General features: G+C 33.8%; 1 protein-coding gene across 7 annotated transcripts in view; it reads left to right on the top strand.

Annotated features, from left to right (window-relative positions):
• Cnot4 (CCR4-NOT transcription complex subunit 4) overlaps positions 1–14,595 on the top strand; it is a 121,315-nt gene that overhangs the window by 38,967 nt on the left and 67,753 nt on the right. The gene's annotated exons all lie outside the window — the stretch shown is intronic.

The raw sequence follows: 14,595 nt of genomic DNA, 5'->3' as shown, positions 1-14,595 counted from the left end.
CCTTTAAAATTGCTTATTTCTTTTTTGTACACTAGCCTTTTTAATTATAAAATTAAAATAATTATCTAGTCACATGGGAGTTAGAATAAGATATTATAAAAGTAAATTGCATTTCATAAATATAACTAAAAATTATCACACTAGACTATCCAATAAAATATGGTGATTGGCACACACCATCTGGAATTTTGGGTTGATTTATTTTCTTCACGGGTCTTTGTAGAACTTGTACATCAGAAGTCAGCAAACTGGCGTGAAGGCCACCTTCTGTCCATGATCTGTTTTTGTAAGGTACATGAGCTAAAAATGGTTTTTTACAATTTTACAAGATTTTAAAAACCAAACAAAGAATATGCAACATAGATTGTGTGTGGCCTGCAAAGCCTGAAGTGGCCCTTGAAGGAAAAGATTTGCTGATACCAGATCAAGATCCTAGTGAAGCTGGGCCTGGTGGTGCATGCTTGTAAACCCAGTGGTTCAGGAGACTAAGCAGGAGCATCATGAGTTCAAGGTCAGCCGCAGCCATTTAGCAAGGCCCTAAGCAACTCAGGGAGACCCTTTCTGTAATAAAAATATAAAAAAGGGCTGGAGATGTGGCTCAGTGGTTAAGCGCTCCCGGTTCAATCCCAGGCACCTAAATAAATAAAGCATAGTGAAAGCTCTGTGTGGTCATGACAGAACCATTTTAACCATTCAGAGTTACAGTTAAACTAACATAAATAAACATACATGGATTTTTTTTTTTTTTTTACAATATTGCTTACAGCAGTAAACCTTTGGGAAAAAAAAGTCTAGTAAAGGAGACTAGTTAAATTACAGGATATATGTATAGTAGACTATTATAACACTTGATTTCTGCAGAGGAATGGTGTTAATTGCATTAAGAGCTTAGGAGAGCCGCTGGGGTCTTGGCTCAATGGTAGAACACTCGCCTAGCATGCTTGAGGCACTGAGTTCGATACTCAGCACCACATAAATGTAAAATAAAGATACTGTGTCCACATAAAACTAAAAAATAAATTTTAAAAAATACAAATCCTGGAGTTTTTGTTAAAAAAAAAAAGAGAGAGAGAGAGCGAGCTTAGGAGAAACCAGATTTCAGAAGAGCATGGTTCGTTTTTTCTTTTTCTAAAAAAAAATAAGAAGCAACACTAAAGTACGCTCTACAAAGCATACCTTGATGTTACTTTTTGAAAGAAGTTTGGATTAACCAGACCATGAAGGTAATCTTAAAATTGCATGTCTGTATTTCCTTTTTCTTTCCTTATTTTTTCTTTCCCTTTTCCTTTCCACAGTATATTAAGTATAATTTACATAAAGTGAAATACAGGTAGAATATCCCCAATCCAAAATGCTCTCATTATGTGTGTATTCTGAAGTCCAAAAATTTCTGAAACACTTCTGGTGCCAAACATTTTTGAGAAGGAATATTCATTTTATAGATCTATATACCAGTGTTGTCTAAATATCCAGTCTTCTTTCATTTCTCTCAGTGCTATTTTGGGATTTAATGTAGATGTGTTTCACATCTACTTTAAATTTATTCCTAGGTATTTGATTTTTTTTGATACTATTGTAAATAGTGGGGTAGTTATACTTTGTTTCCATTGTATGTTACTACTATTTAGGAATGCAATGGATTTTGCAAATTGGTTTTATATAAAACCAGTGATGTAGCTAAATGAATAGTTTTCCCATTGTTTAGGATTTTTCTGTGTAAGACCAATTTTATTTATTTTCCAGTCTTATATCTTTATTGTTTTTTTTCCCATGTCTTATACATGCTAAGACATGTAGTAAAATGTTGGATAAATTGAGAGCAGACATTCTTGACTTGTTCTTGACTCTAAAGAAAGTGTTCAACACATAGTCTTACGATTATTTTTTAAGAGAATGAAGAAATTTCCTTTTGTTTCTAGTTTGCCCAAAGTTTTTATTATGTATAGATGTTAGCATTTGTCAGATACGTTTTTCTGTGTATTTTTGAGATGATTGTATGATTCTTCATTATTCTATTAATGTGAATCACACTTTTTTTTTTTAATGTTCTGCCACTTTTGCATTTCAGGAACAAATTCATAGTCATTTTAGAGTTTGGTTTGCTGAGTTATTAAGGATTTTATGTCTGTGTACATGAAGATCCTTGTTCAGTAATTTTTTTGAATGATTTTGTCAAGATAGGGTCATATGGCCTTGTTAAATGATCTTCTTTTCTACAAAAGACCTTGTCTAAGTTTGGTAATACTTAAATTTTAAATATTTAAAGGATTTGCTTGTGAAGCCATGTAGGATGGTTTTAAAATATAAATTAAACTATCAGAGGCCAACTAGATTTTCTGTTTCTTCCATCAGTTCTGGGAAGTTTTTTTTTTTTTTAAGCTAGACATTTCCTTTAGATATTAAATTTATTGGGATGCAATTCCTTTAATATTATTTTATTTATGTTTTTTTAATATTTGTAGTATCTTAAAATAATCTCTTAGCCAACCCCTCTCTTTTCTTTTTGAGAGACAAGGTCTCACTGTGTTGTCCAGGCTGGCTCTAGTGATATTCCTCCTATTGCCTCCTCAGTAGCAGTGACTACAGGTGCATGCCGCTAAGCCGGAGCCTGTTTCATTTTTTAAAAAAATCTTTATTTTTTAGTTACCAGTGGACATAATATCTTTATTTTATTTTCATGTGGTGCTGAGGATTGAACCCAGTGCCTCATGCATGCTAGGTGAGTGCTCTACCACTGAGTCACAACCTCAGCCCCTTGTGTTTCATTTTTTATGAGTAACCATTTGTTCTTTTAAAATACTTTTTAAAATGCTATTTCTTAATCAAAAATTTTTATCTAGCTTTGGCTACAACTTCTGGAATCATGTTAGTAATAATGGTGTATTCCTAATTTTAGTAATAATCTCTTTAATGGTTTATCATTAGATTGAATAAGAGTAGAGTAGGTACCAATTGTGTTAGAGGATTGTCATTTTATCCCTAGTTTATGAAGAGATTTTATAGGGGCAAAATATTGGTTTTTATCAAGTGACTTTTGGGAATCTCTTGAGAGGGGCAATTTATTCTTCTGAATTATTAAGGTGCTAAATAATTTATTATTACGAAGTCCTTGCATTTCTGGGAACACTCTGAGGTTGAATTTGGTTTTGCTATTATGATATTTAGGATTTTTTTAAAGTCTGTTTTTGTAAGATTGTTCTGCAGATTTTTAAAGTTGAGATTTTGTTATTAGATTTATTATCTAGTTTCCTTTAGTCTGTTCTTGCTCTGCTTCCCTTTCTCCCTCATCCTTTTCTATAATTATTTTTTTTAAAGAGAGAGAGAGAGAGAATTTTTCAATATTTATTTATTTTTAGTTCTTGACGGACACAACATCTTTATTTTATTTTATGTGGTGCTGAGAATCGAACCCAGCCCCCCGCGCATGCCAGGCGAGTGCGTTACTGCTTGAGCCACATCCCCAGCCCCCTTTTCTATAATTACTAAGCACCCACTAAGTATACAACACTTCATAAATATTGTTCATTACTGTTAAATTATATAGGCTTTTTTTTAAAAAGTCATTCTTAAAAATCTAATCAAAGTTTGATTAGATTAGCAGGATCTCCCCTTTGATTTCTCACTACTGTTGTTCATATAAACTATTTTTTCTTTAAACTCACCTTTCTCCTTGTCTATCAAACACATTAGTTCATCTTATCTGTTTCTTATTAAAACTTAACCTAGAATTTGATAAATGTTTTATCTTACTTCTAAGCCTTTACTTTCTTTTTTTAATATTTATTTTTTAGTTATAGGTGGACACAATATCTTTATTTGTATGTGGTGCTAGGGATCGAACCCAGTGCCTCACGCATGGTAAGCAAGCACTCTACCTCTGGGCCACAGCCCCAACCCTAAGCCTTTACTTTCTTTGATCTTTTTTTTTTGGTACTGGAATTGAACCCAGCCAGGGGTGCTTTGCCACATCTACAGCCCTTTTTATTTTAATTTATTTTTATTTTTTGCCATACGAAGCATTGAATGCAGTGATATTCTACCACTGTGCTGCACTCTCAGCCCTCTTTTATTTTGAGGCAGGGACTCACCAAGTTGCTGAGGCTGGCCTGGAACTTGTGATCCTCCTGTCTCAGCCTTCAAATTGCTGGGATACAGGCATGGGCCACCACTTCAGGCTGATCCTTCATTATTTATATTTCCTTTTCATTGTCACTCCTTTTTGTTCTACCAAGTAAATTTCTTCCTTCCACGATGTATGAATCTTCACCCAATTATAAATTTATAGGGTATTCTCTATAGGTGTTGATTACATTTTTGAGGACATGCTTTGTCATGTATAATTCCAAGTGGCCTTGTTTTGATTGTAGTCTTTGTTTGACAGTCTGAGTCTTTCATGTCAGTATTTATCTAGTATTTCTTGATTTTGTCCAATTGGAAAAATATGCCTGTATCATCAAATTATTTCAGGTTTGTGGAATTTTAAGAGTGTGAACATGCAGAAAGAATTTTTTATATTTTAAGATAAGTTTGGCTTCATTGCATGCTAGGCAAATGCTCTACCACTGAGCTATGCCCCCAACTCTGTATTTTAAAATAGTTTTATCTTTCTCATAACATGCTAGGGCCCATTTAACAAGACATGTGTAAAGATAAAAAAAAGAAACACTTTATTCTCACACTCAGCACAGAATACTTTTGTGACTAGATGTGAGGAGGCCATCCCTGCCACCCTCAAGCAGTTCAGCAGACACAGGCCTATAATTCAGTTCAGTTCAATTCTGATACCATCTATCAGGAGCTTAAGTCAGATCCCACAGGTTCAGAGTTCAGTCCCACAAGACTCAGCCCCCAATTTAAAATATCAGTCAAAAGTAGTGGGTTATCAGCTATACTTTGGATTTACCAGCTATAAATTGGTGATCCTGCAGCGTCCTTCTCGAGTCTGATTGATTTGCTGTGGTGGCTTATGGGACTCAGAGAAGCATCTTATTTAACATTTACCCAGTTTATTATAAAGATTACAGATGAACAGCCAGATGAAGAGATGAACAGGGCAACATATTAAAGGAAATATACAGCACTTCTGTGCCTTCTCTGGGTTCACCACACTCCCAGGACCTCCATGATGAGTTTCAGCAACCTGGAAAGTCATCGAATATTCAAGAGTTTTCATAGAGCTTTATCTCTTCTTCCCCTTCCCAGAGGTTCACGAGTAGGACTGAAAGTGCCAATCCTATAATCCTTTGGTTTTTCTTCTGACCAGCCCCATCCTAAGGACATCTAGAGGCCCCAAGGCTAAGTCATCAGTTTATGCTGGTAGCATAAACTCAGGTGTGATCAAAAGGTATATATATTATGAATAATAAGACAGCCCTATCAGGAGATTTTTAAGGGTTTAAGGAGTCTTGTGACAGGCACTGGAGATGAAGACCAAACATATTTCATATTACATCACTACATGTAAAAGTGAACCCTTAGAGGGAAGAGAAACCATTTGCCTAATATAGTACTAAACAGATTTTTTTTTTTTTCAGTGAGAAGTTTAAGGTCCAAGACTTTGCATTCCTGCGGCTTCTTTGTTGGTTTAGAGTAGAGCAGGGTGGTAAACTATGTCCCACTGACCTTTCTAATGCTTGTTTTTATGAAGCCTGAGATGTAGGAAAAAAATAACCAAAAGAAGAATAGTATTTTTTGATATGGGAAAATTAAATAAAATTCAGGTTTTAATGTCTATACGTAAAGTTTCTTGGAACACAGCCACACTCGTTCATGTATTATCTGTGACTACCTTTGCATTTAAAGAGCAAAGTTAAGTAATTACAAAAGTCTATGTGGGACTGACAGGGTGTATATTTATTAAGCTTTTCACAAAAAAGCCTCTTCTTGGCTGGGTGTGGTGGCAGATGCCTATTATCCCAGCAATTTAAGAAGCTGAGGCAGGAGGATTGCAAATTTGAGGCCAGCCCCAGCAATTTAGTGAGGGCCTAAACAATTTAGCGTGACCCTGTCTCAGAGTAAAAAAATAAATGAAAAAAAAAAAAAAGTGTGTGGGGGGGGGCTGAGGATATAGCTTGGTAGTAAAGTGCCCCTGGGTTTAACCCCAGTACCAAAATAAAAAAGGTTCTTTTCTTTGAATGTGCTCAGTTTTTTTTTAAATTTTTTAAATTTAAAAAATTTTTTTAGTTGTAGATGGACACAATATCTTTATTTTTATGTAGTGCTGAGATTCGAACCCAGTGCCTCACGCATTCAAGGCAAGTGATATACCACTGAGCTACAACCCCAGTCCCTGTGCTCAGTTTTTAACTGGGGCTTTAGCATTCTAAGATGGCAGTGGTATGGTTGAGTTAATATTATTTTCCATCTCATAACTGAATAAAGAGAATATCTTTGATCAGAATTTATATGCATATATATTTTAGTCCTTTTTTTAAACTTAAGCTTAATTTCCTGAAGCCATTTAAGGTATATATTTATTTATGTAGACCATTTTGGCTGCAAAATGAATGTTTCTTTCTAAATGGCTCTTTGCTCATAGTTGATCATGGACTTTTGTTTTTAAAGTGTGTATATACAGCACATATATTTAGGGGCAATTTAAAGAATAATAAAGCCAGCACCCATATATTGACTGTTACTTTCTATGTTGGAAGCATAGCTTTTGAGTTGGTTGAATAAGTTTGTGTTGTTTTATGTATTTAACTCCTCCTATCCCCCACATAATTCTTTGGGAGTTTTTTGGTGGGACAGAGATGATAGACTATGTTTCACAATTGTAATCAATCTAGTGTGATGAATCAATTTATGTTTATAGAATGTTTTATTCTTTAAAACAATCTGACATATTCATTTCTCTTTGGGGACTTTCTACATGAATATTAGTTTGGTTAATATTTTCTGTTGGAAATAGGAATGAAGTGGATGTACATAGAGAATTCTTGACTACTATTTTAATTTTATAATGAAAAACTGCTGATAATCCAGATTTTACTGAGTCACAACAGAAGTGAGGCATATGTAGAGATTAAGGAGGAGCGAAAATTAAAAGACTGAATTTTTCCTCTTAAAGAATTCAGGGACTGAGTGCCTATAATCCCAGCAGTTTAAGAGGCTGAGACAGGAGGATCTTGAGTTCAAAGCCGGCCTCAGCAACTCAATAAGACCCTGTCTCTAATACAAAATAGGGCTGGGCATGTGGCTCAGGGGTTGAGTGCCCCTAAGTTCAATCCCTAGCATCCCCCCAAAAAGAATTCATAGGTATTACTTCTGTATTTTAAGACTCTTAAAACCTTTATTAATTTTTAAATTTTATCTTAGATGGTTGCATGCCTGCATATCCAGAAATCTCATGCCAACATATCTAGAAATCTAATGACATTTCCAGGGAATTTTCTGTGTACACTTACTTCCAATTTTTGCCTAAAAAATTTAAAATCTTTTTTTTTTTACCCCATTTAAAAAACTGCTATTTATCCATATATTTCTTCTTTCCTCCTGTATGAGTTCTGTCTTACTGTACTCTTCCTTCCTGCCCCACTCAGTCATAATAGTTGAAAGGGTGGACTTCCATATGAATTAGTGTTTACCATGAGGTGGAACGACAGAAGTGGGGCAGAATGATCCTGAATGAAATGAGAGAAGGATGAATTGGCAGTGATACCTTGGTGAAAGGAAGAGCACTTGGTCGCATGCCACCTGGGATCAGAATTTAGGAGGTGGTAAAATGTAAGTGACTTGGTTATGTTTGGATTGGGCAAAAGATAGTCCGCACTTAGCCATGCTAAATAAACAAGCATTAAAAAACAAAACAAAACATAAAGGCCCAGATTAGCCCTTATACACCTTATACACCAGTTTAGTGTTTCTCCTCAAATTAATTTTTGTATTTTGTCTGTTACTACTGGGATCTTATAAATTGATATACAGAACATCTCTAAAAACAAATTTTTAAGTCCACACTGACTAGAAGGGAAGTACTTATGATACCTGGGTGCACTTGTTTCAAATCTGTGTATGGGTCAGTCCTCAAAAACCTTTTTTTAATTCTTGTGAGTTTTTATAAGGTCACATTAAGCAAATTTAAAAGGGTTCTGAGACTTTTCTTCCTTCTTTTTTGAGTTCTCACAAACTTTAAAATAGGCACACCTTTCTGTCAAGTACTTTTTTTCCTCAAATAGAACTTTTATATTTTATTTCTTCCTGAATTGAAAATGCATTGATACAGGCAACTCTCTTGACAACCTCTGCAAGTATGATAGAGAACTAATTTAATTAGCACACTAATTAGTCTCTTCTTTGATTTTGTGCAGATTTAATTTTATCTTACTAATGACACTTCCATCAGGCTTGGCCTTTAATTTCTTAAACTCCTAGCTAGCCTCCTTCTGACAGAGCATTAAGTTAATAGGAAACATGTTAATGCTGATTTTCTAATTATACATTAAAGTTTGTTTTATCTCATTGCTTTATTGTATCTTTTTGTCAGTTGTACTTAATTTTTAACTAATTTAATACTGTTTTTCCCTTCATAAAAGTAATGTTCACTTCTAAACATTAGGAAGTAGAGGAAAATAAGAGGAAGAAAGCCAACTACCCCTAGCCCTACTACTCAATGCCCAAAACTGTTTTTATATATTTCCTTTAGATAACTGTTTTATGATTGTCCCATGCACACAGTTGTAGAGCTTCTGATTTACTATACATACAGTCTGTGGTAGAGTATTGAACAAAATAGGTAGTCTTCATATTCAAAATATTGAAAGGTTAGTATCCCAAGAAAGTTATTTTTGAAAATTAATTTGTTTTATAAGAAATACATAAATAGTATCTTTGCAAGGAATATAGGTAAGGTTTCAGTTTCTAAATCCTTCTCTTCCTTGTTTTCCTAGCAGTAACCACTTTGAGCAGCTTGTAATTTTTTTCTGTGATTTTTGTATATATAATTATAAAGAGAAAATATGTTTTTTAAAAATGTAAAAACTGATATACAGTATTTGCAACTAACTTTTTATTCAGTTTGTTGGTATGTGCCAATCCATCTTAGTCTTTTACGTTGCTTTCATTTTATTATTAAAAGATAACTTAGCCATTTCCCATCATTGAACATTTAGAGTTCCAAGGTTTTTTTTTTTTTTTTTGGCTGTTGGAAACAGTGCTCCACCTGTTTGTACATGGCTCCTCATGCAAATGTGCAATTGTTTGTCTAAGGAAGATAAAAGGAAGTGGAATTATTAGATCATAGAAGATTATATGATTTTACCATTCTTAAAATTTACCATTGAATAATTTCTTATTTCACTTCCCTCCCAACTGACATTTTCTAGTATTTTATTTTATCCTTCTTAAGTCTAACAAATTAACGTTTTTACTTGGTATGTCACTTTTAGCTTTTTAATCATGAAATGTTTTAAAAATACATGAAAGTAGACTAAATGAGTAATAAAATCCAGTATTTTAATCCCTAATTTTCTACAGTTACCAACATTTTGTTAGATTCATCTGTTTCCCTTTCTGTGCCTCCCTTCCTGCTAGAATATCATCACGAAGTCTAAATACATCAAATGAATCTCCTACTGACGAGGTTTAATAAACACCATATTGTCATAGTATGACCAAATTAGCAGTAATTTCTTAATATTATCTAATACCTAGCCCATGTCAAAATCTCCTCTATTATTTAAAAAGTGATGTTTATGCTTTAATTTTCTGATTTCAGGGTTATTGTTTCCTAGGAGCCTAATTTTAAGTTGACAGTCATTTTTTTCTCAATATCTTGAGGATAGATATATTTGCTGCCTCCTGGCTTCAATTGCTGCTGTCGCAAAGACTCCTGATATTCTAATTCTCATTCCTTTGGGTAAAGAATCCCTTCTTTATGACTACTCTTTAGATATTTATTGCCTTTAGTGTTCTGCAGTTTTATATTCTTGATCTGGGTTTGTTGATCTCCCAGTGGATCTGAGATTATTTTTAACCAATTCTGGGAAATTTGCAGCTGCTATTTTATTGTTTTAGTACTTTGATAAAGTAAGAAATATACATCCAAAATTGTATAAAAGACATGTAACTGTAAAATATATGCACCTTGACTATAAAGCAAACCTCTTGCTAATCTTTTCATGAGTGTAAAGTAGGATATTTGAAGTATCTCAGAATATCCCCTGCCCCATAGGCATTGCCACTTGTAACCCCTTCTCTCTCTCTCTTTTTTTTTTCCAGGGATAATCACTATCTTGATTTTTATCACCTAAGGTACATCCCTAGAAAATACAGTCTTCTTTTCTCTTTTGATATTTATATGACCAGCATTCATATTTTTATATGCCTTGCTTCTTTTGCTCAATATTGTTTGTGAGATTCATCTATGTTGTTGTAATGCATAGTCTTTCATTTTCATAGTTGTTATTTCTTTTAAATAATTTTCCTTCTCCTTTCTCTCTTTCCCCTGTTCTTCTAGGACTCCCATTAAATGAGTTTGTTGATGTGAGTTCTGTATTTAAAAAGTATTTTTTTCTTCTGCTTTTTTGAAGACTTAAAGTTTGCCAGTTATTCTATTTCAGATGATCTTTTGAACGCCTAGTGAATTTTTTCAGTCATGTGCTTTCCAACTCTATAGAGTTTTCATTCTTTTTTTATTTTCTCCTTCAAGAGTTGGGGTCTTCATATATTGCCCAGGTTGTCTAGGCTCAAGCGATACTCTTGCCTCAGCCTCTTGAGTAGCTGAAATTGCAGGTGTGTACCACTGTGCCCAGTTTAGTTCTATTCAGTAGTGTCTCTTTATTGATTTTCTTGTTTTTTTGATGTGCCACTGAAATCATACCTTTCTGATTTAATTATGGTTTCATTTAGTTTTTTGTTTATTTGTTTGTTTTTGTTTTTTTTGCAGGGGTGGGGAGGGTGGGACCAGGGGTTGAACCCAGAGGCACTTAACCACTGAGCCACATCCGCAGCTGTTTTTAGTTTTTATTTTGAGACAGGGTCTCACTAAGTTGCTTAAGGCTTAGCTAAGTTGTTGACACTGACTTTGAACTTGCAGTCCTCCTGCTTCAGCTTCTTGAGCAGCTAGGATTATAGAAATGTGTCTGGCTCTGTTAGTTGTTTTTAAAATTGTGTTGTGACTCCTTTAATACCACTCTCTGTTAAAATCTATCATTCACTAGCTCTTGCAGGCAGTATTTTTTGCCTGCATTTTTTTTCCTGGTACACGGGTTAAACTTTCCTATTTCTTTGCATAGCTTGTGATTTTGTTGTTGTTGGAAGCTGTGTAGTTACATAATACTGTACCAGCTCTAGGTACTGATCTCCTAACTCCCTTCATCCCCTTCAAGAGTTTATTGTTATTTGCTTATTTACTGGCTAGGTAGATTATTTCTTGCAGTGTTGCTTCTTAGGGAAACAGATTTGGGTTCCCTAGCCACACCCAGGTTTTAAGATCCATTTGTTTTTGGCTGACTGCTTTGTTGTTTTTAACAGTACCCTGGGACATGAAATAATTCTCTGCCATAACCAAACAGATCTTTGGGTCAGTTCTTGAAATTTGTTCAGACCCTAGGAGATCTCATTGTGGTTCTTTTATTTCCTGGATCTCATCTACAAACTAGCCTAACCCTGCAGTTTAACCTGTACTTTAGATCTTTTCCTAAATTACCTTTCACTTCAATCTTCTTGGGTTTGAGATTGCTTTCAGGCCTGAACTTCACACTGTTGCAAATGGAGTCAGTATTTTCAGGAAGACACTAGACTTATCTCTGGGAACATGTTATATTATGTAAGATGACTTATATGCTTCTTTTGATTTACATTTTACTCAACAGATAGCAAAGTGGAGGAGAGGTAGGAAGCAATCCCACATGGTTGATTTTTCTGTTAACACAGTTTTAACTTTTCAAGAGAGACAAATTTTAAGTTCTTAGGTAGATATTTTTCTAAAACATAGATAAGATTTCTAGGCCTCCTAAAGATATTACAGATAATCCTGAGTTCTGTTACACACACACACACACACACACACGTATATATTGGGACTTCAGTACAAATTTAAAAGGGGTAATAGGTATTGGTGCTGATACTTAGTCACTTTCCTTTTTTATTTATCAAACTGTCTAAAGCTACTGTGAGTCTGTTTTGTGTCTTTGTATAATTTATATAATAACATACTTTCTGAAATGTGAGTCTAATACAGAAGCAGTGGACAGCTTAGTGCTGTTTTTTTTAAATACTTTTTTAAAATACTTTTTTTACTTGTTGATTGACTTTAATTTATTTATTTATATGTGGTGCTGAGAATCGAACCCAGTGCCTCACACATGCTAGGCAAGCACTCTACCACTGAGCTGTAACCCTAGCCCTAGTGCTAGTTTTTATTTTTGAAAAATGTTGTTATTATTAACTGACATAACAATTTATTCCTTTTTTTATCTCATTAATGGAATATGTGAGTGCTTAATATTTACTAGCAGCCTTGTTGTAGAAATGTTTTACCATGATAAGCAGGATGCACAGGCTGGGCCTGGTGGCATATACCTATAATTCAGCTCAGGAGCCGAGGCAGGAAACTTGAGAGTTCAAAGCCAGCCTCAGCAAAATGCGAGGCACTAAGCAACTCAGTAAGACCCCGTCTCTAAGTAACTGCAAAATAGGGCTGGGGATGTGGCTCAGTGTCCCTGAGTTCAATCCCTACTACCCGCCCCCTCTCCAGCTCAAAATAAATAAATAAAATAAATGGGATGCACTAGTACCTTTTTGGCTCTATTCCAGTGAGAATAGACATTGAAGTAAACAACAATTTATAGTTAAAAAACACTAGTTAAATAAAATATAAAGTATGTGGTATTATAGATCTTTAAAAAACTTACAGTTTATAGTTCTATGTATATGGGATTTTAATGGGAATTTTAATGAGTCTGTTCTAGATCACAGTATATATGTGTTTATGTTTATAAATAGCTTTTAATTATGTGTAATTACAGAGTACATATAATATAGTTAGCAGTGTAATTTCAGTGCAACTATCAGCGAAGTTGTATCACATGCATTTATCTTATTAGATATTCAGCTATTAGGGGCTGGGGTTGTGGCTCAGTGGTTGCCTGGCATGTGTGAGGCGCTGGATTCTATTCTCAACACCGCATATAAATAAATGAATAAAATAAAGGTCCATCAACAACTAAAAAATACATATATTTTAAAAAAAGAAAATTAGCTATTAGATTGGCAGAATATTAAAGGATTAGTTAATTTGAATATGACAATCAAATACAATTTTTGCATTTGTACTCTTTATTATTTATTTAAGGGAATACATGGCATATTTACTTTTGTGGGTTTTTTACTATGATAAAATATGTAATACCATCTTTTAGTATACAACTTAGTGGCGTTATATACATTCACAACATTGTGTAACCATTACTATTGTCTGTTTTCAGTTATCCTAAGCAGAAATTCTGTACCCATTAAATAGTTTAACTTTCCATTCCCCACCAACCCCCACTCAATATGTCTCTATAAATTTGCCTTTTCTTGACACTACATACAAGTGAATTCATAAAATACTTGTCTTTTTGTGACTGACTTATTATTACTAAGTATAACATTTTCAGAATTCACTCATTTTATAGCATGTATCATAATCTGACTCCTTTTATGGCTTAATAATCCATCGTATTGGTATACCTTGTTTTGTTTATCCATTTGTTAAATTATTCCCACCCTTTGGCTATTGTGAATACTGCTGTGAACATCAGTGTGTAAATATCAGTTCAGATCCTTGCTTTCAGTTCTTTGGGTACATAACTAGAAGTTGAATTACTGAACATATTCTAGTTCTGTGTTTAACTTTTTGATTAACTGCCAAATTAGTTTCCACAGTGGCAGTACTACTTTACATTCTTTTTTTTTTTTAACAGTCCTAAACATAAAATCATGTATATAGCATTATATAATTGATGAGGAATTTTCAAGCCTAGTTTTGTGTATGCAGTTTTAATTTTGTGCAGTTGCTATTTGGTATCTGAGATTTTTGGTGATGCAGTTCAGAGTTTGTCTATGTTGTTACCATAAGTTACTTATGATACAGAGAAGAACAACTCAGGTAAAATTTTGCTGTGGAATTTAATTTTTGGGAAAGCAATGTCATTTTATTTGGCGGGGGGGCATTTTCATTTCACACCAAAGTATGTGACTTCTGTCTTGGAAAGGGCATGGATTTTGATATTGGCAATCTTTATTTTTGAACTCTAAACTTTAGCCTCAATTATGTGTTTTCTAAAGGGTTCATATTCTTTTCAACTCACTGTGAGGATTAAATAATAAGAAAATAAATACTTTTTCTATAGAATTAATTACTGAATTAAAAACTGATCACATCTATCCTAAGCACCCCCATACCAATCCAGGAAGTCATTAGCTTTACTTGCCTTTTTCATAAATTAAATGAATACCTTTGTTATCTTGTTTCAACTTACTATGTTTTACATTTATTTATTTATTTTAATATTAGTAGACTCACGAATAAAATTATTCTTCCCTATGAAAATTTGAGCCAGAGTATTAGGAGGGGAGAGAGTTTTTTTCAAATATTATTTAAAAAACTTA

This window comes from Marmota monax, unplaced genomic scaffold (assembly GCF_021218885.2).
Source record: "Marmota monax isolate L192 unplaced genomic scaffold, Marmota_monax_Labrador192_F-V1.1 WCK01_AAM20220418_F8-fsc00122, whole genome shotgun sequence".
Lineage (NCBI taxonomy): Eukaryota > Metazoa > Chordata > Mammalia > Rodentia > Sciuridae > Marmota > Marmota monax.
The sequence above is the reverse complement of the archived record's forward strand: the minus strand, read 5'-3'. Positions and strand labels throughout refer to the sequence as shown.